This window comes from Capsicum annuum, chromosome 3 (genome assembly GCF_002878395.1).
Source record: "Capsicum annuum cultivar UCD-10X-F1 chromosome 3, UCD10Xv1.1, whole genome shotgun sequence".
Taxonomy (NCBI): domain Eukaryota; kingdom Viridiplantae; phylum Streptophyta; class Magnoliopsida; order Solanales; family Solanaceae; genus Capsicum; species Capsicum annuum.
The window spans coordinates 62,949,219-62,975,546 of record NC_061113.1 but is presented as its reverse complement, the minus strand read 5'-3'; the positions used below and the strand labels follow the sequence as shown (position 1 = coordinate 62,975,546).

Sequence of the window (26,328 nt, the reverse complement as noted above, 5' to 3'; positions counted from 1 at the left end):
AAAAGAGGCTTCTTGGATCTTCCGGGAATAATGAGTTTCGGCTTTATTTGACTTGATCTAATATTTTTTGAAATCTCTTTCCCCACCACCAAGGGAACATTTCATGATTCGGGTTTTATTATCACTACCTCCACTTCTGCAGGCTTTTCTTTTGTCAAATCCACAACATTTGCTGATTTTTTCGAATCAGTTTTAATTTTAATGATCGGCTTAAAGGAAATCGTAGCATCTTTACTGTTGAGTATCACTTCAAGCATGTTTATTTCATTATGATCTGGCAGCGGATTTTGATTGACATTTGGAGCATCTAAACTTTCTACCATGATCTGTTGGGTATTAATCAACTCTTGAATGGCTCTTTTTAGATACCAACATTTCTCAGTGTCGTGCCCTAGGGCATCAAAACAGTATTCACATCTTCTAGAATAGTCCAAGTTGTTCGAAGGAGGATTTGGGATCCTTCTCTCAATTGGGTTTAGAACATTCATTTTTCTCAGCCTATGAAATAAACTGGTGTTAGATATTCCAATAGGAGTGAAATTATCTTTTACCATGTTATCCCTTTTGAAGTCTGCTCTAGGCTAAAAATTAGACCTGGGAGGGCCTCTTTGAACTTGTGGGACCGATAGATGATTTTGAATGGCTGGTGCACGCCATTGTGGGTAAGAAGGAGCCCGAGCATATGGTTGTGCATTATAAATAGGATATTGAGGTGAAGGAACAAAACATAATGGATTTTGTGCATATAGTTGATGCGCACCCCTCCAATTTTATCGTGGACTTGGTACGACAGTTGCTACATCCTCTTTTCTTTTTTTTCCCCCAAAACTTCCTATAACACTTTGAATTGCCTGTGTTGTTGCTTTCAAAGCGGCCTGACTGATTATTTTTCCTGATTTTATTCCATTTTCTACCATCTCTCAAACTTGGATAACTTCGGCAAATGTGCTTTCGATAGTAGAGAGCAAATGATGGAAATAATCAGGCTCTTGTGCTTGCAGAAAAATACCAATCATTTTAGATTCTTTTATCGATAGTCTGACTCTTGAAGCCTACTCTCTCCATCTTATGGCATATTCTCGAAAACTTTCGGTCATTTTTTTTCTTATGTTGGCAAGCATAGTGCGATCTGGCACTATCTCAATGTTATATTGAAATTATTGAACGAAATCCCGAGCTATGTCATCCCATACGTGCCAATGGGAAATGTCTTGATCAATGAACCATTCAGAAGCTATCCCTGTAAGGCTTTCTCCAAAGTAATCCATCAATAATTCTTTTTTTCCTCCTGCTCTTCTTAATTGATTGCAAAACTTTTTCAAATGAGCTACAAGATCGTCGTGTCCTTTATATTTGTCAAACTTTGGCATTTTGAACCCTATCGGCAAATAGACATCAGGAAACATACACAAATCCTTATATGAAATACTTTTGGCCCACCTAATCCTTGCATATTTATTATACTCTGCTCCAAGTTTCTAACTTTTCTAGCCATCTCCTCACGTTCCTCATTCTTAGCAATTTTCTCAATCACGATAGGAGTATCGTGTTGATGAACATGATAAGGTGGATTTTGGAATTTGAAAGTCACTTCAGGAGGATATAACATATCATGACTTGGTTTTCCCATATTCTTCGGCACTGTCGTTGAGTACCCGCAATAGCTGGTACTACAGAAGTAAAAAATGGGTTATTTATGACAGACGAATTCGGTAGGTGCATGGTAGAAGTACCAGCAACTCCAGACATATTAGCAAATGGGCCAAATCCTGGTGGGTAAAATGGATCACTAGTTCGAGCTGGGTCAGAATTTGGATCATTCTAAGTCGAAAGTCCAGGGATTGAAGAAGGCGGCGCTTGTCCATTTAACCAAGCTTGGTACATCTCTACCATCTGTTGTTTTAATGACTTTATTTCTTCCATTGATGCTACTTCCTGCAAAATCAACTGATTTTGCTCTTCTTCACTGTCTAACCCTATACCTTCTCTGCGGGTCATTTTTCTTTTACCCTTGTATTTGGTATTATACGGATGTGATGCCAGTTTAAACCACAAACCAACTACCAATTACTTTATCTTTCTGTAACCAAGTAGCAAACGAGTGAGTGTTATATTTTTAATACATTATAATGCCAAGTTATATGTCATGCTTCTATATGTATTTTCCAACCTATCATGGAAGACTTTGTGTTTCATCTCGGCTTTTCTAGGCATATATTTTTTTTTCAAAAGTTATGATTAAACCCTTTGGAGGGTTGCCTACGTATTATGTCAGGACATGAATCAGATTTTACGTAGTTCGAGAAAAATTAACAAAATGATTGTTTTGTCTCTTTTTATTATTATTTTTATTAAAGAAAATAAATAAAGTAAGTAAAGTAAAACATATGTAATATATATAGAAATAAATAGTCATCCTCATTACATTCCCTAATATAAATACGACAACATAACCGACCCAAATCCTAAGATAAGACCTACCAATTGACATCTGACAAAGAAACTAAAAGACATGACATCTAAACAAGAAGTTTTAAAACTGAAAATAAAAAATTATAATAAACAAAACAACTATCCATTCAAGGAGACTTCGGCTTGATATGTCCTCCCAAACTCAAGTATATGTCCTCCAATGAGGTAGTGAGACGCTGTGCGAAAGCTGATACTTGTGCCAAAAAGTCCTCACAATCCAACTGCTGATAATCCAAACACATTCTGGCAGTATCCTGTGCTACACGGCGGACCTTCCCTCGAAGGGAACTGAAGGATTTCTGGGCCTGTCGATCTTGAAAATCAACCATCTCTCTTGCACGCTGTTCACGAGCAGAAGCAACCTCCAATTGTTCTCTCAATATTCCTCTTTCACGGATCCACTGAGATCTCTCTAGATCAAATTCTTCTTGCGTGTTCTGTTCAACTTCCTGTAACTGTTATCGGCGATATGCGGCAAGTTCTACAACGTGTGAGCCTTTAGTGGTAGCTAGCTTGATCTGTCCCTAAAGTTCAACTTCAATATCTACTGACTTAGCTCTCTCTTCAGAAAATTCTTTTTGTTGTTCTTATATTTTTGCCCTGGCATGCTCTAATTCCTCTCTCAAAGTTTGGTTGGCAGCATGATGTTCCCGCATGGCTCTCTCGATCCCTATCCTGATTGCAGCCTCCTGATCTATAGGTCCCTTAATCGTTCTTTTCGGTCTGATTGGCAGACTCAACTGTTCTTCAAACCATTCATGGTAGTCTGGATGTACTTCTCCTTTCTCACACTCTATGATTATTGTTTCAATCCCCATGACACGGCAACCTTCCCAAATCTGCTGGGCCAATCCTCCGGAAGTGGAATCTCTGGTTTAACCTCAAATACAAACTCAGTCATCTTTTCTGTCATGGGAATTATTTGACGCCTTCCTAGTTGACGTAAAACTCTCAATGGAATATACGGTTGAACACCCCTAATACCCATTAATAATAAGAACGGTTGAATGATAGAACTATGTATGACTTGCCTCCAAGGGAACCAAGGGAGATTCCAAGTGATTTTATCTGCTGTCGGAGAACGAAAAAGCTTATCCCAATCTCTAACTCCTTCTGGGCATTTATTTTTCTCTAACCTCTCTTCGTAATCTTTGATGCGATTGAATCTTTCAGGATTAAATCTTGCCATTGTAGGACGTCGGCAGAGATGCTCCACAATCCACATCTGTAACAAGATATTACATCCCTCAAAAAAACTCTTTCCTTTCTAACAAACAGTTAAAGCACGGTAGATATCTACCAGGATCATTGGTACCATAGTGTAATCTTTCTTAATCAGTATCTTTACCACTCCTGCTAAACGAATGTTAATTTTTTGTTCTCTCCTTGGGAAGACCACAGTGCCTAAAAAGGATACCATGAATGCAAATCGTCTGTGAACCTTCCAAGCCTTAAAATTTCCCTTAGTATAGAGCTGCTTACCGTACTTTTTGAACCCTTCTTGCCTTCCGTATCTATCGTACAAAAACTGTAAGGAAACCCAACCTTTTTCCATCGATTCTTTTTTTGAGTTCTGTATGTTCATGAGTTTGTAGAATTTATTTATCGAAATGAGTCTCGGGGTGATAAGTTTCTTCCGATGCATATCCCCATATCCAACATAGGCCGCTATCTCCTCTACAGTAGGAGTCAACTCAAAATCCGAAAAAATGAAATACATGGTTCTTCGGGTCCCAGAAGGTTAGTAACACATCAATCACCACCCTATTAGGATTGGTTGTCATAATACTCGTCAAAAAACCCAAATACTTATGTATCTCGTCATAATCAAATGTATCCATTTCGTTCCACCACAACCAAAGCTGCAAGGGATACAATCCATAACCTGAAGCGGTACACTCCCATCTCTCTTTCTTTTTAGACTCTTTCCACGAACAGGGGGAGACATTTTATACCTATTGACAAGGATATGAAATTAATAAATGTCTAGACTTAAGCTGAACTTAAATCATTAATTTTTAAAAGAATTTTTAACTTGACTCGTAAAACCTATTACGACCATTACTTAGTTGAAAATAACAATTTTGTCAAAATCAAAGTGACAGAAATATGACTGATAATATTTTTAGGAAAAATACTTATTCAAATTGACTCTATTAAAAATTTTACAATAACAGACCTCTGGACAACTTTAACTATATATTTGGCGACAATACCCCTAAATACACTTAAGAAAAAAATAAAATAAAATGATTTAGTTTTTTAAAAAAATAGAATGATTGTTTTATGTATGAAGTTGTATAAAATTTTTAGTCTCACGGCTCCTAAAGGTTCAGGAGTGTTAAAACATATGTTTACATATTTTATTTCTTTACAAAAATTCAGCTCACGACCCCTAAAGGTTCAGGCTATTATGATTTTTATGTTAAGATTAATTTTGAAAAAAAAAAATAAAAGGAAAGTAAAATAAAGTAATAATATTCATGAAAATAATCATTTTTCTTCTTATTATTATTTTTCAAAAATATCATTCAATAAATTTGTGAATAAATATATTATTATTATTATTTTTCAAATAAATGATCGTATCTTGGGTAGAACTTCCTACGTATCTCACTAAAAAGTAAGAATCAGACCCTCGTAGTTCATGAAGATTATAAAAACTAGGTTATTAAAAATTTTCTTTTCTTTAAAAAAAAAAAAAAAGTTTTTCTTTGAAAATGATTCACTAAATGTGAGGATAATTTAATCTCTCGCTTTTTAAAGTTGCCTAAAGCTGATCAACAATCAGATAGCCTTCCAAACAAATGTCAAAAAGCACGTAGGATGCACAAGTTGGTCTTTATAAAATAGGTCACCTGTCCTAGACAGATCCGGCCCCTGTGCCGAGTCCTGCTAAGTCAAATGCATATGATGCAAATAAAGCGACACCTAATAGGGATATACAAATTCTGAGTTTTCAGTTCTTCTAAGTTTAAGCCTAATAGGGATAGGTATCTAGACTGACTTACCCGAGTGGACACTCGAGCCAGGGAGAGACAACTTGGTCGGTAGCAGGGTAATACCGCCTTCGTTATCGATCTGAACCTCACCTAACATGTGTGACTATATCCTTCACCAGGTGTCTTGATACTCCAGGTATCTCAAAAAGAAAGTAGGATGCATGTGCTGCATTCCTTCTATCCTATTTCAGAGACTCAGAGGGTACGCAAGAGAAGACAGTATATAACACAATTCAATCAATATCAAAGTGGTAAATAAGCGACAAGTAGCACATAAGGTCAACAAGCACAATATAATCAATAATTAAAGCAAGTATAAGTCAATATAAAAAGCTCGAATTCTTATTAGTCCCCAGCAGAGTCGCCAGAGATGTCACACCCCTTTTTTTCGTTCGGAGGGATGAAAGTCGAAGGATTTTTCCAATTAAAATGACGGTTTTGAATAAGAATTAATTTATTTACAGAGTCGCCACTTGGAATTGAGTTATGGTGTTCCAAGTCACCTTTTTAAATCCCTAATCAAAAGGAAATGACTCTTTATTATGGTCTGCGGAAACAGAAGACCGAGTAAGGAATTCTGTTGACCGAGAGAAAGGTGTGAGGCACCCCTCAAGTACCGTGGTTCTAGCACGGTCTCTTTAATGATTTATCTTGCCTTAAATAAGCTATGTTAAGGCCTAAAATCGTCCATTTTTAATTATACCGCAAACTCGTCTATTATCTTATATTAAATAAATTGATGAAAATTAATATTTATCAAAGTGCATTATTGCATCCTTGAGTTTTAAAATGTCTCAAAAGATACGTATACCGTATTCTTACCTGAGACGAATATTTAAAAAATGCATCTAAAATTTATCTAATATTAAAGGCCTTGATTTGCCATAAAAAAAAATCGTAACGATTTAATCTTTTCGAAATACTAATTAACTTTAATAATGAATTTAAGCAAAATTTCATTTAGGGTGATTAACTAATTTAACAAAATAATTCTCAAAATTTATTAATTTGTAATAAAATAAAATAATATAATACAATAACAACAATAATAATAATAATAATAATAATAATAATAAATAATAATAATAAATAACATTACAAATACAAAACAAACCATCTTATTTTTAATTTTATTTAAAATGCTTAATTTCTATTTTTATTTAAATTAAATTAGATATAAATTGCTCATTATTAGACAAATCAAAAATAAGTTTTAAGAGAATATGAAACAGTGACAAATAAAATATGAAACAATGACAAATATACATAGTTATATACACAAAGCGATAACATGTTTTCTGGTGTAGTTGACCGAAACAGTGGTAGGGAAAGGGAAAAAGGAGAAGGGCGACGTCGGCTGGTGGGGAAGGTGTTGTATCATCTGACTCCGGTATCGGAGCGGCGACGCACATGGCGCGTGGCGCCGGTTTGATTGGTGTCGGCGTTGGCAACAATTTATGGAGGTTTTTCGGTGACAAAATGAGTAAGAGAAGGGTCAATGGTGCGGGACTGGTTGGTTCGCCACTGTGGCGGTTCCGACCAGATCTGGCTCCGACGAAAGGGAGGAGGTCGACGGGATCTGGGAGAGGGGCGTGGGCAGGTCAGCGCCAGCTATTTTCGGTGTCCAGTCGCCAATTTTCATAGATTTTTCTGATGGAGAAAGGCAGCAATAGCAGATCTGGGAGGGGAGTGACGGCGCAGGACCAGCAAAGTTTTTTTTTTTTACGGCAAGTTGATTCGCCGGAACCGACCGTAAGGGTCGAATTTTGACAAAAATAGAATAGATTCAGGCAATGGTGAATTTTTCAATGAATTTTCGGCGACAAAATTCACTGAAAAATTCAAAGAAAAATTGATGATTTTTCTTTTATCCTTCAAATTTAATTTTTCATCTCCCTCTCGTTCTGTTTTCACTGATTTTTTCCTCCGTTCTCAACTATTTTGTCTTTGTTGATTTTTTACTCCAAATCTATTTTTATGTGCATGTATTTTATTTTCATGTGCAAGAATTGCTATATCTGTGAGTGGTTTGTGTGCAATATTTGGTGTCAAAAACACAAATATATGAATACACAGTAGTTTACTGGCATAACAAGTACACCAAAATTTTACGTAATTGATAATTTCACATGCTAAATAAGGCAACGAAATCACTTAAGCATTTTTCATTCATTTTTTTTTTTTACAAAAACATCCATAAAAAAAGTTACATAATTAAATAAGAAATAAGAACCTGTTGATGTATTAAAACAATTCGAACGTAGTAATCAAAAATTTTGACAAGAATTCCAACTTCAACTTTTCTTCTTTTCTCACTTTCCCTGATGTTTTTCTTCTGATGATTTCAAATATTTCACTCACTCTTTTTTTTTACTCTAACTGATTTTTCTTTTTTTAGTGTCTGATTGTCCTCTGTAGGAATAGTACTTAGTCTGGGTGAGAAAGTCCTTAAAAAGATGGACTTTTGGGGGGAACAGTCTTTTGTTTAAAAGATGGGGAACAATTATTTAAATCAGACAAGGGAGGGGGATATTTAAAATTCAATTTTTTTTATTATTATTTTTATGTAGAAAATAATAGTAATAATAAATAAAGATAATAATAATAGTAAATAAATGAAATAATAACACTTTCATAATAATATATCAATTTTATATTTAATAAAACATAATAACAATTTATAAATAGACAAATATAAATATGATGAAATAGTATTTAAACTACTAATTTATTTATTAAAAATTTATAAAAGGAAAATATTTTTTAATTTTTAATATTTTTTAAAATTAGAAAATAAAATAAAGAAAAAATAAAAAATAAAATAATAATAATAATAAAAATATTTTTAGTTAACTTTATTTAATTATTTTTTATCTAAAAAATTATTAAAAATGAAAATAAGAATCATAATATCGATAAACGAGTTAAAAATTAAGTAGGATCAAAAATCACGTGTCTACACTAATTATACATTGTATTATGTATTGAGGTGTGTATTAATAATACACACCATTTTTTATGTATTAGTAATGCAAAACTTTCAACACATATATTAATTTATTAAATGACATTATTACCCCTTAAATTATTTTCTCTTCTTCTTTTCCACCATATAACACTCCCTTTTCCTTTTCCACCATAAAAATTACTCTCTGTTTTTTGGAAAAGAAAAGTTACTGCATCTTCTTCTTCTCCTTAATCAACATTTGTTTTTCTCACATGGTTAGTAATTCTATCAAATCTATATTCCCAAATTTGATTTTTCATCGTCGGCAAATCCTTATGCCTATGATGTAAATCGTAAAATCTATGAAAAAATTATATCTTACTGAACAACGTTTTGGTCCGTATGCCTTTATAAATGTTCCTTGGGGAGAAAAAGAGCTGAATAATCTTGGACATAGGCGTAATTTGATTGAGGTTGCGTTGCTAATGCAACTGCAGAGCTTGTTCAATGGTATAATCATATCAACGAAAATTTATTATTTTGTACAATTTTTTCGTAGCATCTTTTCAGAAACTGATTAATTTGCTTTGAACCTACACTTGTTAATGAGTTGTCTTCTACTTATATTGGTAAAAAATTGACGATGGTTGAACGGTCTTGTGATTAAGGAAAAGGTAATTTGGTAACAAATATTTTTTTACAAAAAATATATAAATATATATTATCTTTAATACGTCAAAGCAAACAATGTGTAAAAAATAATAGATGTGTAACTAATACCAACATTATTAATACTTGCATTAAGAATACAAGCATTACTACTACACCCTATTCAGAATTATTCTTATACACTCTACCAAACAACCCCTATATATTTATAAGAAAAAGCCATAGTCAAATAATTTTATAAATTTTTAATAAAAATATTATATAATGATTAGTTAAAAATAAGATTTTATTATTAAAAATCTTACAAGTAATGAAATTTAATTTTAAAAAAATTACATCAAAAAGATGATACAGACGTGGCAGGTCAACTAGGAATTTGTATTAAGTTTGAATGATATTTACCTATATCAGTATATCCTCTTATATAAATAGATAGGAGACAATAACATTATCTTAGAGAAAATACATAAGCTTTGATCATTTAAAAAAAATTATAATTTTAAAGTTTATAGAAGTTGTAAAAAGTACTATTTGTTGAGGAAACAAGGTCACGCATATTTTAATGTCTTAAAAATAAAAATATCATAGACTATAAATAAGGAGAGAGAAGATAGGAATAACAAGGATCGAAAATTAACCAAAACATAAATTAAAGATCTGTCACAAGTGATTAAATTAGTTAAACAGGTAATCTTCCAAATGGGGAGTCTTTCGTTTGTAATCACTTACATATTTTTTCGATTGAGCTCGTTTCATGAAGGTTTATCTAGTATGATTTACAGGTTATTATACTGAAACGAGATTTATCTTCTACACATGTCCAGAACCAAAGTATGCCTTACAACTAAAAAAAATATCATTCTATGCCATATAAAAAAAAAAGTCAAAATAGGCTCTGTGCACTTATTAAGTGCACAATGCCTTTCTATTTTAACGACAAATCCATTCACGACGTCAGAGAAGGTCACACTTAGATTGTGCACTTTTTAAATGTACAATCCATTGTTTTATGGATTGTGCACTTATTAAGTACACAATTCATTTTTTTATGAATTGTGCACTAAATGCACAATTCTTTTTAAAATAGATTGTGCACTTATTAAGTGCACAACGTTTTTTAAATAGATTGTGCACTTATTAAGTGCACAATTTCTATTCACTTTGTACAGTTGACATTTAAAATGTTTATTATTATATATATGTATTTGTATATAAAAAAATTATAGTATGAATACGATAATTTGTTATAAGCATATATGGTTTTTATTTTATTTTATGTTTTTAAAGGGTAATCTATTTAAAATACAACAACAATAATAATAATAAAATAAATTATCCTTTAAAAACATAAAATAAAATAAAAAACATAAATAAATATTATAATAATAATAATAATAATAATAATAATAATAATAATAATAATAATAAAAAAGCATATATTAAGGATACTAATTACAAACTATCTTATTTTCTAAGTGTGGTTTTTAATTCTATTGTTACTTTGTAAGATAAATCTATTAATCAAAATAATCTTATTAAATAAAATAATGATAAATAATTTTATTATATTATTTCATTGCCTTTTAAAAATTAGAAAAAAAGATTACTGTGATAATTTAAAAGTGGGTGACTTTTTATATGATAAATAAATAAAAGAGTGATTTATGTGTGATAAACTTTAAAGTTAGATAATTTATATTAATAAAAAAAAATTGTAAGATAATTTTTTCACCTTATTTTATTCATGTTATTTGATTTTGTGTAAATAAATTTAAAAATAAAAAAGTATGACATTTCAATAAAAAATGAAAAGGATAAAAATTACACGGAACCCACAATGTGCACTTGTCAAATAATGAAAAGCCTCACACAAATATGACATGGCGCACCTCATCCACCATAAAATTTTTCGTGTTAAAAGTATTTGTACTTTAACAGAGAAATACTATTATATTCGTCAAAATACAATATCATACATAGACGATTCTCTTTCAACGACATAAAAAGTAAATGAACATCATCAGATTATATATCACACTAATGCTCAAAATTAGCTTTAAGATCCCTTTGGCCTTCAGCTTCTTTTGTTGTTTTTTAGTCTTCTTCAACAAGTCCAAAATCACAACAATCCATTGATTGTGCAAAAAAGTGAACAATATAAATAAATGAATTGTGCACTAAAAAAGTGTACGATTAAAAAATAAATAAATGAAACGAAAATGCCATGCATAAAAAGTGAACAGAGATTGTGCACTTAATAAGTGCACAATCTATTTAAAAAACATTGTGCACTTAATAAGTGCACAATCTATTTTAAAAATAATTGTGCACTTATTTAGTGCACAATTCATAGAAAAATGGACTGTGCACTTAAAAAGTGCACAATCTAAGTTTGACTTTCTCTGACGCCGTGAATGGATTTACCGTTAAAATAGAAAGGCATTATGCACTTAATAAATGCACAAAGCCTATTTTAATTTTTTTTTTTATATGACATAGAATGATTCTTTTTTAGTTGCAGGGCATACTTTGGTTCCAGAAAATAATGACCGCAAATTTTTCTTATACTAATAAAAAGAAAAAGAAAAAGGACAAACCAAAATCAATATCATGATGTCACTGCTGGTTGATACCCTTTTATATACTACTCTCTTCGTTTCGGAATAAGTGAATTGTTGAGGTATTTATTGGTGTTTCAAAATAAGTGAATCATTGAATTTTTTTTCAAATTTACCCTTATAATTTGACAACCAATTAACTTTTGAAATGGTATTACAAGGTCAATTTTTTCTTTTTTGAGGGTAAAAATGAAAATTTATGTTAAATTTATGTCTTTAAAACTTTTTTCTTAATCTATGTGTCAAAATCTAGGAATTTATTTATTATAAAACGGAAAAAGTATGTCTATGCAACTGCCTCATGAATTCACTGGGAGAGACAAAAGTACAAAAGTACTTTCGGAATTCTAAAGAAGCATAATTTAAGAAAGAACAAACAAAACAATGCATAATCTAAACAGTGTTTCCTAAGGTGCTTGCACTTTATTAAAAGACAGCTTGTTTCACAGCAACATAAATTTAGTTAGGCCAAACACATATACAGTTCTTTAAATTTATTGAAAATATTCAAAATTCTTTTTAGATACTTATATTTAGTTTTGTTTTAATTGAATATAATACTATATATAATTTCATTTCTGTAGACAAAACAAACTGAAAATTTATTCAATAAATAAAATGTTTGTGGTTAATTATTTGACGTGCAAAAACGCTGCATATTACAATAATATGTCACATAGTTAAAACCCAAAAGGCATTTTAATTTCTTAAATTTCACATAATTAGAATAAGGACTTACTGTGATTTTAAAATATCCTTCCAAATATGTAAGCTATTCATAAAGACGTCATTAATCATGATTTAATAATGGGTTCCAATTATGATCTTCTGGATGAAATGACTTTTCAAGCAGCGTTGTTTTGAGATTAATTTGACAAGTAACTACACAAGGAAAATGAACATTTGCAAAATTGTTTGTTGCTTCGTTTATTAATTATGGATTCAAAATTATTTGAGGTTTATGAATTTTTAAATAATCTCATATAAGAAAAAAGAAATTTCTTTATACATGCCTACGAGGAATCAAACCCTCATATAGAAGTCCAACTAAGCTTAAGCAAGTTCCTCGCTATCACCAAGTGATTATTTTATCATTGCGTTCCCAATGTATAAATAATATTTCTTACACATTTAATAGATTTCTCAATATATATTCAAGGTCTACACCAAAATTATTGGGTCCTTAAAAATCCACACTCATACCCTAGATCTGCCCTAACGGTTTATAATGTACGAATTAATAATCATCGAATGAGTTAGTTCTTAATCGTGCTTTTTAGCAATGTTTGGCCATTTGCATTTGAAATAGGATATATACCGCGGATATATAAAAAATTATAATTTTATTCTTATTTTTTAAGTAAATGAAAAATACAAAAATGAAACCACAGCTATCTTACCAAGTCAATTTTTTTTGATGACGTGAACAAAGGATGTTACAAATTTAATTCAATAAAATAATATATAATAAAGGACAACTTAGTTAAATCACAAATTTTTATATTAATAATAATTGGGTTAAGAGAATTATAATTAAAAAATTAAAAATTAAAAAGTTAAGTATAAAATTATAAACCACAAAAGAAATAAGTGTTATTATAAAAACAAACAAACAAAAAATAAGTATTTCCCCATTTAAAAAAAAGAATGACCTACTTTCCTTTTTAGTTTATTTAAAAAAAAATGACCCCTTTTCTTTTTTGACAATACTTTAATTTCTACTTTCCACGTGACATATTTAGTACCACAAGATTAAAGAACATTTTTGAACATTTGACACAACTTTAATTTAAGGCCACAAGATTCAAAAGTCTTTTTTATTTTCTTAAACTTTATGGCAAGTCAAAGTAGGTCATTCTTTTTTTTAAATGGAGAATGTTTCGTGACACACAAAAAAAAATATTATGAAACCGAACTTATGAGTGGGGAGAATTATGCAACCATTCCTTTAATTTTTTGGTTATAAATTACTTTGTGGGAAACTAACTTAATTTGAGTGACTTTATGGAAAAAAATATTTCATAAGTTAAGTAACTGTATTGATATAAAACTAAATTAAGTGATTTTAACAAACAATTTTACATAATCTCTTGAGAAATTTACCTGTTTTATCCCCCAATAAAACAAATCATTGTATAAATTATTTCATGCTAGATTTATAGTATTACAATTGTGACAAATACTATACACATATTGCTAATACGACAACCAAAATGTCAATCAAATAAGGATGATCTAGTTATAATTTTTTTTTAGTTAAAAATATTTTATCGAATGAGTAAAAAGTAAATATGACAAATAAAATGAAGGATGGTATAGAAAGTAAATATGACAAATAAAATGAAGGATGATATATTCACAGTGCTTACTAAAAAAATCTTCATTTTGGTTGATATAAGAATTTATGTGAAGGAGTTAAAGATGAGTGGGTTAAAGCCGATCAAGTTCACTTCCTGTGGACTGAAATGCCAAAGTCGTGATTCAATACCAAAATATAATTTTATAAAAATAAATACTAATAATACAAGTAGGGTGAGATTTTAAGGCCTCCTCCTCAACCATCCTCTAGGAAGAAGAACAAGAGAATAATATAAAGCTTCTTGAGTTGTTTCTAATGCATCTTATTCTCTTCAACACTTCCTTTTATAAGTCATAAGAACTGATTGTTGCATCAGTATGAAATGACAACACATTGGGTACTAAAAAAGCTATCTCGTAGCACATGCCTAGCTATGTTCGGACGCTTCGCCTGAAGTTGATTGAAATTGGTGGATGTGTGGCTCGAGATTGATGGTTGAGCTCTCGAGGGTTACTAAATTAATTACAATTTCCAACTGTAAGGCGGTGTTTCCCAGATCGACTTTATTTTGAGTGTCCAGCCATCTGTCGATTTTGAAGATCAATTTCCCTACTTTTTGAAGATCCAATGAAATGTGTTTGGAAAGTGGAAGAGTTCTTGATTACTTATTAGGATAAGAAATGATCGATTGTTGTTTCCTTGCATTTAATGTTTCAATAATGCATTATTTGTTGATCAAGCCACTCGAAAAATGTCATGATCTGAGAATACACCCTGAACATATACGTAACACGGTACTTAGAGTTACAAGTGACTTCAAGCTAACTCATAACCATTCTGAATATCAATAAGACTATGTCATGATGCTTAGAATGATAGGTGATATCCCAAGCTAATCTATGGAATGAAATAATACTAACCATTCTAAATATCAAAAGATTACGTCATGGTGCTTAGAGTCACAAGTAACCACAAGCCAACCCATGACATATGACATAATACTAACTATTTTGAATATCAATAAGACTAAGCGAAAGCTAAACTGATTAAAATATGGATGTCGAAACGAATCTTATAATCCCAGAAATAAACCAAGTCAGAAAAGAAATACTAAGATTGAAATAAACTAAAAAGATAAATGGTTTAACTCTATGTCTGAAAGTTTCTACTACTGACGAGTTGTTGGGACAAATTCCCAACTAATTTTAAATAACAAAATTGAAATACTAAAGCAAATCATAATGAATACTTGTCCTCGAATGATGAGGATTCACCATTAGTAGTCGTTGATGTGACACTAAAAATATACTAACTGTAATGCTGAGACTGAGTACCCTTACCTATATCATAAAACGATATAGTGCAAAAAAAACTATACGATCAGTGCTTTAAATGTACGAAATATGCTGAAAATACTGATATGTTGTACTGAATGTAAACTGGGTGCAAATAACTAAACTGTAATACAATGACCCAATAATAATATACATATATGCTAATATGCAAAGGTACTCTGAAAAGTCATAATACAAAATAAGTAAAACTAAACTGGGGGTCATATACAAATATACTAAGTCTGAGTTTGTGGAAGAGCCTCCGAACCAACATAAACTAGGTGAGTTAATGTGAATTCCAATGTATACACTCCATTAGGAGGACCCAATATACTTTTCCAGTATATAAATGCATGACTGACATGATCACTAAACTAATGCCTAACTAGGGGGCTATATAAACCTACAACTACATGTAGTTCTGAGATTTTAGATGAAACTAGAATCCTTATTCAACTCAATACTAAATACTACTCCCCAAATCGATAATATAATAATAGCTCATATAATATTGGTGTTCTGAAAATTGGGTAAGAACTTATTTAATTTGAATGATTTTTGAAAGTCTGTATATTGAACGCTAGTTATGCTTTTTCAACTAAAACTCTAATAGTAACTCTAATAATCTTAATCATGTTTCGCAAACTTTTTTAAAATTATGCTAGTATTTAATTCCTATATAATTATATCATGCTAGATGTAAAATCATAAAAAACATGCCATAATAAAGAAAAAATCATAAGAAGACTGAAATTTAAGAAAAAATCATAAACAGAGTTTGACCTCAAATTATCATTCATGGAAAACTGTAATGTACAAAGCTATTTGGAACACAATGGATTAAAGGATACTTACTGTTGAAATTTCATATATTTGGAGTTTAAGATATTGTGCTAAAACCTTGAATCTCTGAAGTTTAAGGAAGAACTATAATCCTACTTTGAAAGAGTTATTCGCTTCTTTTCTGAACTTTCTAAGTGTTTAAGAATGAATGGGGAAAAAAGGTCCACTAATACCCTCTAATTCCACTGAAAATAACCCTAAACAACATATTTTAGAATTAGAATTTAAGAAAAAGTCAAATATACCTTAGATTAAATTAATCGAAATATTTATGTTCAATCGCCAAGAGTCTATAGTACGACTGGTACCTTGAACCCATGAGTCATTCCTTGACTCATGGTTCCTGGGATAAATTTAATGTATTAAGACACGACTCTATCTCACGACTTATAAGGTCTACCTATGAGTTGGGACAAGGACTCGTGGCCTTTGAGAGAAAATATTGTCTCTTAGGTTCCACATCAGTATGAGTCACCTAACGACTTGTACTCTAGTCCTACGACTCATTCCCCTCAGTCGTAGAAACTAGATACTTAAAATGAGTCACGCTATGATTCGTGACCTCACTGTATGACTCGTATAATAACTCATTCTGGTGTAGATTTCTAGAAGAACTAATTGATTTTTTATTTAAGGCTAAGTTTACATACCGGAAACTTTTTAGAGTGTATAATATGTCTTACTTGGGAATATTCATCCTCAAATGAAGACAAACTAGGATGAAATATTGGGGAAAACTACAATTTAAAAAATTGAGTTATAAAAGCTATAGCATTGGCATGGTAACTGATTTCTAATTAAAATGTAAGTTGAGCTAAATTCATGAGAAATATATGCATACTAAGTGCATAAGAACAATTAATGGGACATGAAACCAATAAGAAAATAATATTAAGAAGAAATTATTACCTCGCGCTATATCTGAATTGGAAGGGAATAGGTGAAGGTACTTGGCTATCATATTTGCTTCTGCTTCCCAAATAGCTCCATCAACTAATTAGTTTCTCCAAAGGACTTTCACCAAAACGACTTTCTTATTTCTCAGCTTACGAATCTGACAATTAAGAATCTCAACTAAAATCTCCTAAGGGCACTACTAATGCTGGATCACTACTGTACTTCTTTGACAAGAACGCATGAAAGATTGGGTGCTCCGATGCTAACTCTACGTACAACTCTTGTCACACCCCCTTTTTCTGCTCGAAGGTGTCGAGTTGAAGGGTTTTTCCAATTAAAGCGACAGTTTTGAATAGGGATTAATTTATTTACAGAGTCGCCACTTGGAATTGAGTTATGGTGTTCCAAATCACCTTATTGAATCCCTAAATAAAAGGAAATGACTCTTTGTTGGTCTGCAAAAATAGAAGACTGGGTAAGAAATTCTGTTGACCGAGGGGAAGGTGTGAGGCACCCCTTGAATTCCGTGGTTCTAGCATGATCGCTTTTATTGACTATTACTTGACTTAAACTATTTTGAATAAATTATGTTTAGGCCTAAATTCGTTCATTTTTTAATATACTTAAATTATTTAAAACTCTTGTATTAAATAAATCGGTGAAAATTAATTTTAGAAAAATATTTGTCAAGGTACATTATTGCATCCTTGAATCTTAAAAATCCCGAAAAGATGCGTACGCCGCATTCTTAATCAAGACGGGCTTTGGTTATTTTATACTCGCCTAGTATTTAAAAGTTTGCATTCTTGAAATACTACCTAACCTTAATAGTAACCTTAAGCGATAGTCATTTAAAGGTGATCAATTATTTTAACAAAATAATTATCAAGAATTTTTTTCTATATGACAGTGAATTAAAATACACAAATTAGGCATATCTGAAAATCATGCTTGACCTTAAAATCTTATTTCTTTGTTGGTTTATACACGGCGAGTACTTGAATATGACGACTTACTTTAAATCCAACTACACCCAATTCACTATCTCAGAGTCTGGATGCAAGATCCTAAATTGAAATGAAGCAAAAGTAGGTAACTTATAGGCGAATTTTGATCAATGATTAAAAGAAAAGGTGCAATAAGATACTTTAACCGCTAACTTAATACTAATCTAATATGGCAATAGTGTGGTTGTATTACTAGAACGGTGGAACCCTATAAATAATATTATTTGAAATGATTTTAGTATATGCATGTTGTGTTTATCACCACTTTGCATTCTGTGTGTGTGTTGTGAATTTGTTTTTTTGTTTTTAAAAGAACAAAAAACAAATAATAATAGTAATACTTTTTTTTCATGCATGCACGCATCATAAGTGATGGTTCATAATACAATTACGTTTTACTTGCATATCCACTAATCCTAACTTTACAAACTTTTAACGCCATAAACTTTAAAAATATCTTATTTAGAGTTCAAAACTAATCTATTTAATATTATTTCAAACTAGTAAAAGATTTAAAAATAAAACGTAGAGCACGAACTACATATAAATAATAAATCACACACACTAGATAATAAAAGACGCCATATTTTTTTTTTTTTAATTTCAAAATGGAATTTACAAAATTAATAATACAGACATCGAATCAGAACCTGTAACAAATTAAATCGAATGTAGAAGCAAAAACATCGCCGCCGAAAACTCAAACAAAAACCTCGAACTCTAATCGCCACTTCCTTTCTATCCTTTTCTAATGATCTTTCTTCTTATGTTTTCTAAGTTTTTTTCTCTGAACTTTGTTCCTTTTCTTTCTTTTTTTCCTCTCCACTTCTTTTCTTTTCCTTTCTCAAGTTTTATTTTTTTTCTCAGTGGTTTTCTCTCTGGTGTGTATTTTTTTTTGTATGATCTTATATGAAATAATATGTATATTCTGGGGGGGGGGGGGGGGGGGGTCTTTTTAAGTAGGGGTTTTTGAGGGGTACAATTATTTTTAGGGGGGGGGGGGCGAAGTTGTTCATTATCAGATAAAGGATAGGGGAAAAAAATTTAAAATTCAAAAATCCCTCTTTTTTTTTAAAAAAAAAATTATTTTATATATATAGAGAAAATATTAGTAATAATAATAATAAATAAATAAAATAATAATAATTAATTAATTTTATATTTAATAAAATACAATAACAATTCATAAATAGACAAAAACAAATATAATAAAATAATATTAAAGCAATTATTTATTTATTAAAATTTATAAAAGAAAACATAGATATTTTTAATTTTATGTTATTTAAAATTAAAATTAAAATAGAAATAAGAATTAAAATAATATATGATTAAATATAAATATAAATATAAATATTTAATATTGATAGACAAGTTAAAATTTAGGGAGGATAAAAATTCACGTGTCTACATTTTTGCCCCTCTTTCTATGGAATCTCAAAGAGTTTTCATATAAATAAATAGACATGATATGATTTTTGACCTTCCAATTATTTGAAAACTAAGAATAAAAACAAAAATAACAACAAAAATAAAGGAAAGAATGTGACCAAGTCCTGTTTTTGAACATCCTACCTATCCCGGGTTTTACGGGAATCAGGTCATGAGTAGTTCAAAGGTAATTTGGTGAGAGAAAAAGTTAAAGTCGAGTGAGATTCCGTCAAGTTTCCAGTTTACAACTTTTGCATTTACATTCAATTGACTAATAAAGATCAATAATGAAAAAATACAAAAAATTGCAATCTCTAGAATCTTGATTCAAGCCTTCGCGACTTGAATTTAAAAATTCACCCTATTCTTCAGGAGGGCTCCTGTACTTACAGCTTATTCACCCTGTTCTTCAGGCGGGCTTCTGGACTTCCTTTTTCTTTATCCTATTCTTCAGGCAGGCTCCTGACTTGCAACTTTCTTCATCCTGTTCTTTGAGCGAGCTCCTAGACTTCCAATTTCTTCACTCTATTCTTCAGGCGGGCCCTGGACTTACAATTTCTTCACCCTATTCTTCAGGCGGGCTCCTAGACTTCCCTTTTCTTTACCCTGTTCTTCAGGCGGGCTCCTGACCTGCAACTTTCTTCACCCTGTTCTTTGGGCGGGCTCCTGGACTTATAATTTCTTCACCCTATTCTTCAGGCGGGCTCCTAGACTTGTAATTTTTTCACCTTGTTCTTCAGGCGGGCTTCTGAATTTCTAATTTCTGATTTTCAAATATGTTCTCGCAAAGAATAAAGTTTACCATGATCGATATCCAGTATCGGATGTTGCAACCATGCTTTTTGCATTGAGAGAAGTGTGAAATCGTATCCTTATATGAAAATAATTATTTCATCTCAGTTTCAAACAAAGAAAAATTATGAGTTTTAAAACATGTGGTGGTTGGTTTGTGGCATTTGGCTTTTGAAGTGGACGCTGTCGCACTTGCCATGCTCGACTCTTTTTCAATCCAAGATAATATTCATTGAATTATCATACTTCTGACTCATAATTCTGACTACTGAGATCCTCAACTCAAATCATATTTTTATTGTATGATGCTTCTGAGTTTAGCTTCCAATACATCCCTTAGATTTTCACAAGTTTAAAATGGTCAAATCACAATCATCTTGAGTACCTTACTTTTACTTTGAAATGTTATCTCTGTGCATCGACCCTTTGTCTTGCTTTGTACCCTTAAAGGAGTTGGTAGCGAGTTTGGAGTCCTTTCTCACTTGATCTGACGTGAATTTGACTCAAAAGACAACAAAAAATTTTCGTTTGATGACAAGGACACACAAAAATTGAAAATTAAAATTAAAAAAAAAAAAAGACAATAGGCATCTTTTTTTCAAAACAAAGAGAAAACTTATCTGAATGTGTAAATCGATAATGGTGATTATGACATGCATTTTGAATCAAACAACCAGATCTATCCACACCAATCATTGCAACTTTTGTCCACTTATTGAGCTTGAAATTAAGCCAATCTTGAACTTGTTCCTTCTAGATAACAACCTTTCTTCGGCTAGTGGTACCTCAACGGGTTTTAGCCAACGAGCCTATCTCCTTTTTATTTCTGTCTTAGCTCACAGTCATCTTATGGTGCCCGAAAGGGTTTTCACCAATAAGACTCTCATTTTTATTTTTTTTATTTTTTTTAAATAAACACCCAGAATATGAAATATTATGCACTCATAACATGTTTAGCCTTGACATTCTCAAAGATTGATCCGAATGCATTTCTTTGGTTGTAACTTGGCTTTTGGATAGGGTTAGAAAGAAAGGTTGGCATGTGGCTCAAAAATTTATATAACATTGGGTGAAACATACAACTTTTGGAATCGATTCTTTTAAGAAAATAAATTTTTGCCCCAGTTTCATTTCATTCTGGGTAATTTAAATTTTCTTCTGGTTAGATCGAACCCCGGAGTAGGGATGCCTACGTATCTTGTCATAGCAAGAATCAGGTCAAACGTAGTTCAGACAACATCATTCTTTTGTTTGATTTTGAATTTTTGATTGATTTTTTTTTTCAATTTTCTGACATTAATTTGATTCCAAAAGAGGGGTATGAAGAAAAGCAAAAGCTCAAAGGGGTAAGCAAATGTTGATATATTATTCGGATAGTAGAACAAAATGCCTTCATAGTTTCAAATCTTTAAAAATGTAAGTACAAGACATACATAATATAATTGCACATAAATATCATACATAATATCTTTTAACTGCATCAACATTGACCGGTATTCCTTCCATTTTTCCTTCTACATCAGTCAAATATAACACGCCATTAGGTAACACTTTCTTCACCATGAATGACCCATGCCAATTAGGAGAAAATTTGTCTTTGGCTTCAATCTGATGGGGTAGGATGCGTCTTAGTACTAACTGACCAACTTCAAAATGTCTGTGACGCATATTTTTGTTATATGCTCGTGTCATTCTCTTCTGATATAGTTGTCCATGACATACTGATGTTAATCTTTTCTCATCAATCAAGCTTCATTGCTCCAAACGAGTCTTGGCCCATTGGTCATCATCAATTTTAGCTTCCACAACTACTCAAAGAGAGGGAATCTCAATCTCTAAAAGTATAACTGCTTTATTTCCATACACTAACAAGTAAGGAGTTGCACCAATTGAAGTGCGAACTATAGTACGATAACCCAACAAAGCAAACGGTAACTTTTTATGCCATTGTCGGGAACCTTGCACTATCTTTCGGAGTATTTTCTTTAAGTTCTTGTTGGCAACATCGACAGCTCCATTTGCCTTTGGACGATAAGGAGAATTCTGATGCATAATATTAAATTGCTGACACACTTTTTGCATCAAATGACTATTGAGGTTCGCAGCATTATCCGTGACAATTATCTTTGGAATGTCGCACTGACAAATGATGTTAGAGGTAATAAAATCAACCACTACTTTCTTGGTCACTGACTTGAAAGTCGTTGCTTCTACCCACTTCGTGAAATAATCAATGGCTACCAAGATGATCCTATGTCCATTCGGGGCCTTTGGTTCAATTGGTCCAATTACGTCCATTCCCCAAGCCACAAGAAGCCATGGAGCAGTCATTGTATGCATCTCAGATGGAGGAGAATGTATCAAGTCTCCGTGTACCTGACATTCATGACATTTTCGAACAAAACTGATGGAATCTCGTTCCATGGTGAGCCAATAATAGCCTGCTCGGAGTATTTTCTTTGCCAAAACATACCCACTCATATGTGGTCCACAAATCCTAGAATATACTTCAGTCATGATTTTTGAAGCTTCTTTAGCATCTACACGCCTCAAAAGCCCCAAATCAGGAGTCCTCTTATACAAGATTACTCCACATAGGAAAAATCCACTAGACAAACGTGTAATAGTTCTCTTTTGATTACCATTGGCATGTATAGGATATTTTCTAGTCTGAATATATTCTTTGATATCATAGAACCACGGTTCTCCATCAAGTTCTTCCTCAACAACGTTGCAATATGCATATTGATCATGAATCTGTATATGCAAAGGATCAATATAAGTTTTTTCAGGATATTGAAGCATCAAAGATAAGGTCGCTAAAGCCTCAGAAATCTCATTATGAGCTCTGGGAATGTGTTTGAACTTCACTGATACAAATTGTTGACAAAGATATTGCAAACAACCTCTATATGGTAGGAGTTTTGAATCACGAGTCTCCCAATCTCCTTGGATTTGGTGGACTAATAAATCTGAATCTCCCAATACCAACAGTTCTTGAATCCCCATGTCAATGGATAATCTCAATCCCAGAATACAAGCTTTGTATTCTGCCATATTATTGGTACAATAGAATCGAAGTTGGGCTGTTATAGTATAATATTGTCCTGATTCAGAAATAAGAACTGCTCCTATCCCCACTCCTTTTACATTAGCAGCTCCATCAAAGAACAACTTCCAGTCTGAATGACAATCATCAGAAATAAACTCATCAACATACAATACCTCTTCATCTGGAAAATAAGTCTTCAATGGTTCATACTCCTCATCAATAGGATTTTCAGCCAAATGATCCGTTAAAGCTTGAGCTTTCATTGCAGTTCGTGTCACATAGACAATATCAAATGTTGTGAGCAACATCTGCCATTTCGCTAGTCTGCCTGTGGGCATAGGCTTCTGAAAAATATACTTTAAAGGATCCATATGGGAGATGAGGTAAGTAGTATAAGATGACAAGTAATGTTTCAGCTTTTGGGCTACCCAAGTTAAGGCGCAGCATGTCTTCTCAAGAAGAGTGTACTTAGCCTCATAAATGGTAAACTTTTTGCTGAGGTAGTAGATGGCTTGTTATTTTCTGCCCGTGACATCATGTTGACCCAATACATAGCCAAAAGAATTGTATAAAATAGACATGTACAATATCAAGGGTCTGCCTGGCTCTGGAGGAACCAAAATAGGCAGATTTAACAAGTGTTTCTTAATTCTATCAAATGCCTCTTGACATTCTTCAATCCATTTAACTTTAACATTCTTCTTCAATAACTTGAATATTGGCTCACAGGTTGTCGTAAGATGAGCAATGAATCTACTGATATAATTCAACTTTCCAAGTATACTCATTGCCTCCGTTTTATTTTTTGGTGGAGGTAAATCTTGGATAGATTTTATTTTTGAAGGATCTAACTCAATACCACGTCGACTGACTATAAAATCCAAAAGTTTTCCTGACAGAACTTTGAATACACATTTTGCTGGGTTAAGTTTGAGATCATACCTTCGAAGCCTTTCAAAAAATTTTCTCAGATCTTTGACATGGTCAGCCTACTCTCTTGACTTAATAATCACTTCATCCACATAAACTTCAATCTCTTTGTGCATCATGACATGAAACATTGTGGTCATTGCCCTCATAATAAGTTGCCCTAGTATTCTTTAGTCCGAAAGGCATGACTCGATAATAATATATCCCCCATGGAGTAATAAAGGATGTCTTTTTTGCATCTTCTGGATCCATAATGATCTGGTGATACCCCGCATAACAATCCACAAAAAAAGCCAGATCATGTTTAGCACAATTATCCAACAAAATATGGATATTGGAAAGTAGAAAATTATCTTTCGAACTTGCTTTATTTAGATCACGATAATCAACACATATCCAAACTTTGCCATCTTTCTTTGGAACATGGATAATATTTGCTAACCAAGTAGGATATTGGGACACTCGAATGACTTTAGCCTCTAGTTGCTTCATGATTTCCTCTTTTATCTTTATACTCATGTCAGTTTTGAGCTTTCTTAGTTTTTGCTTGACAGGAGAAAACAGGATCAATTGACAACTTGTGAACTACCAAATCAGTACTCAAACCGGGCATATCATCATAAGACCATGCGAAGAAGTCTTTATACTTATGCAAATCTTCAATTATAGCTTTCTTTTGTTGTGGTTGAATATGTACACTTATCTTAGTCTCCCTAATATTTTCATGATCTCCTAAATTGATCTCCTCAGTTTCTTCCAAATTGGGATTTGTCTTATTCTCAAACTATTTGAAATCCTTGCTTATATCCTTAAATGTTTCTCCTTCATCGTATTCGACTTCTTTATTCATTATTTCATAATTAGATTGGGTTTTTAAATCTGGTTGATAATTCTTCATGCATGTCATATCATTAGAATCGGCATAGAAAGAACTGTATGATAGAAGAATAAATAAATAAACACCAGACCTAAAATAAAACAAAAGGAGACTGCACTTTATTAAAAACAAAGCTAGAAAGAGTTTTAATTTAAAATACCAAGGTAAAGGTCTGAATTACAATCCTAAAATTATTCAAATTATAGAAAGAAAAATAAGCTACTAAGATTGTAATAAAAATAAACGAACTACCAAGACTCCTTCATAATAGGGAGAGGAGTGGACTCCCAATTGTTAAGCTGGACATCAGGACCGATAAACTGCATATCTGCATTGCTGGTACCTTCCCTAATTTCAACCATATCAGCTTCAATGAACATATTCTGAAAAAGGTCAATCAACTCTACCATCATCATTTATTGATTATGCTTTTTAGCCTTCTTTATATCTTCAGCAGTAGGCTCGTATCCCAAACCAAAAGTACCAAAGTTCTCATAGAGGTTTACCGGATGAACTATGCCTTGCAAAAACATCCTTAGACCTTTTCCTGGTTCAAAACCATGCTTCAAAATTTCATTTACTACCTTAACAAACGCAAAGGACAATTGTGGTCTAGTGATGAGATTTCCCTCGAGGACATGCACAACAGCCACTACCTCAAAAGCTTGATGAATTAACACATTAGTAGTATCTTCTTCGATGTAAGAAATAGAGTAGTCTTTATACATGGATAAGTCTCCTTCACCATGAACAACTATCTCTTGCCTGTCACATTCGAATTTGATCATTTGATGCAACGTTGATACGACTGCTTTAGCCCTATGAATCCATGGCCTTCCCAATAACATATTATATGAAGCATCAATGTTCAACACTTAAAAATCCATAGCAAATCCACAGGCCCGATTGTCAATATGAGTTCTATTTCACCAATGGCATCAGTTTTTTATCCGTCAAAACCTTTGATGCACACATTGTTAGGTCGGATTCTTTCCACATTAACATTCAACTTTTGTAAAGTTGACATAGGACAAATGTTAGCGCCTAATCCTCCATTAATTAATACTTGAGTGACGATGAAATTCTCATATTTCACAGAAATGTACAGACCTTTGTTATGCTCAGTACCTTCCATAGGCAATTCATCGTCTGAGAAAG

The 26,328-nt window shown here is 32.1% G+C and overlaps 1 pseudogene; it reads right to left on the bottom strand.

Annotated features, from left to right (window-relative positions):
• Positions 1 to 770: 770 nt before the first annotated feature.
• LOC107865396 lies at positions 771 to 26,018 on the bottom strand (annotated as a pseudogene).
• Positions 26,019 to 26,328: the final 310 nt, after the last annotated feature.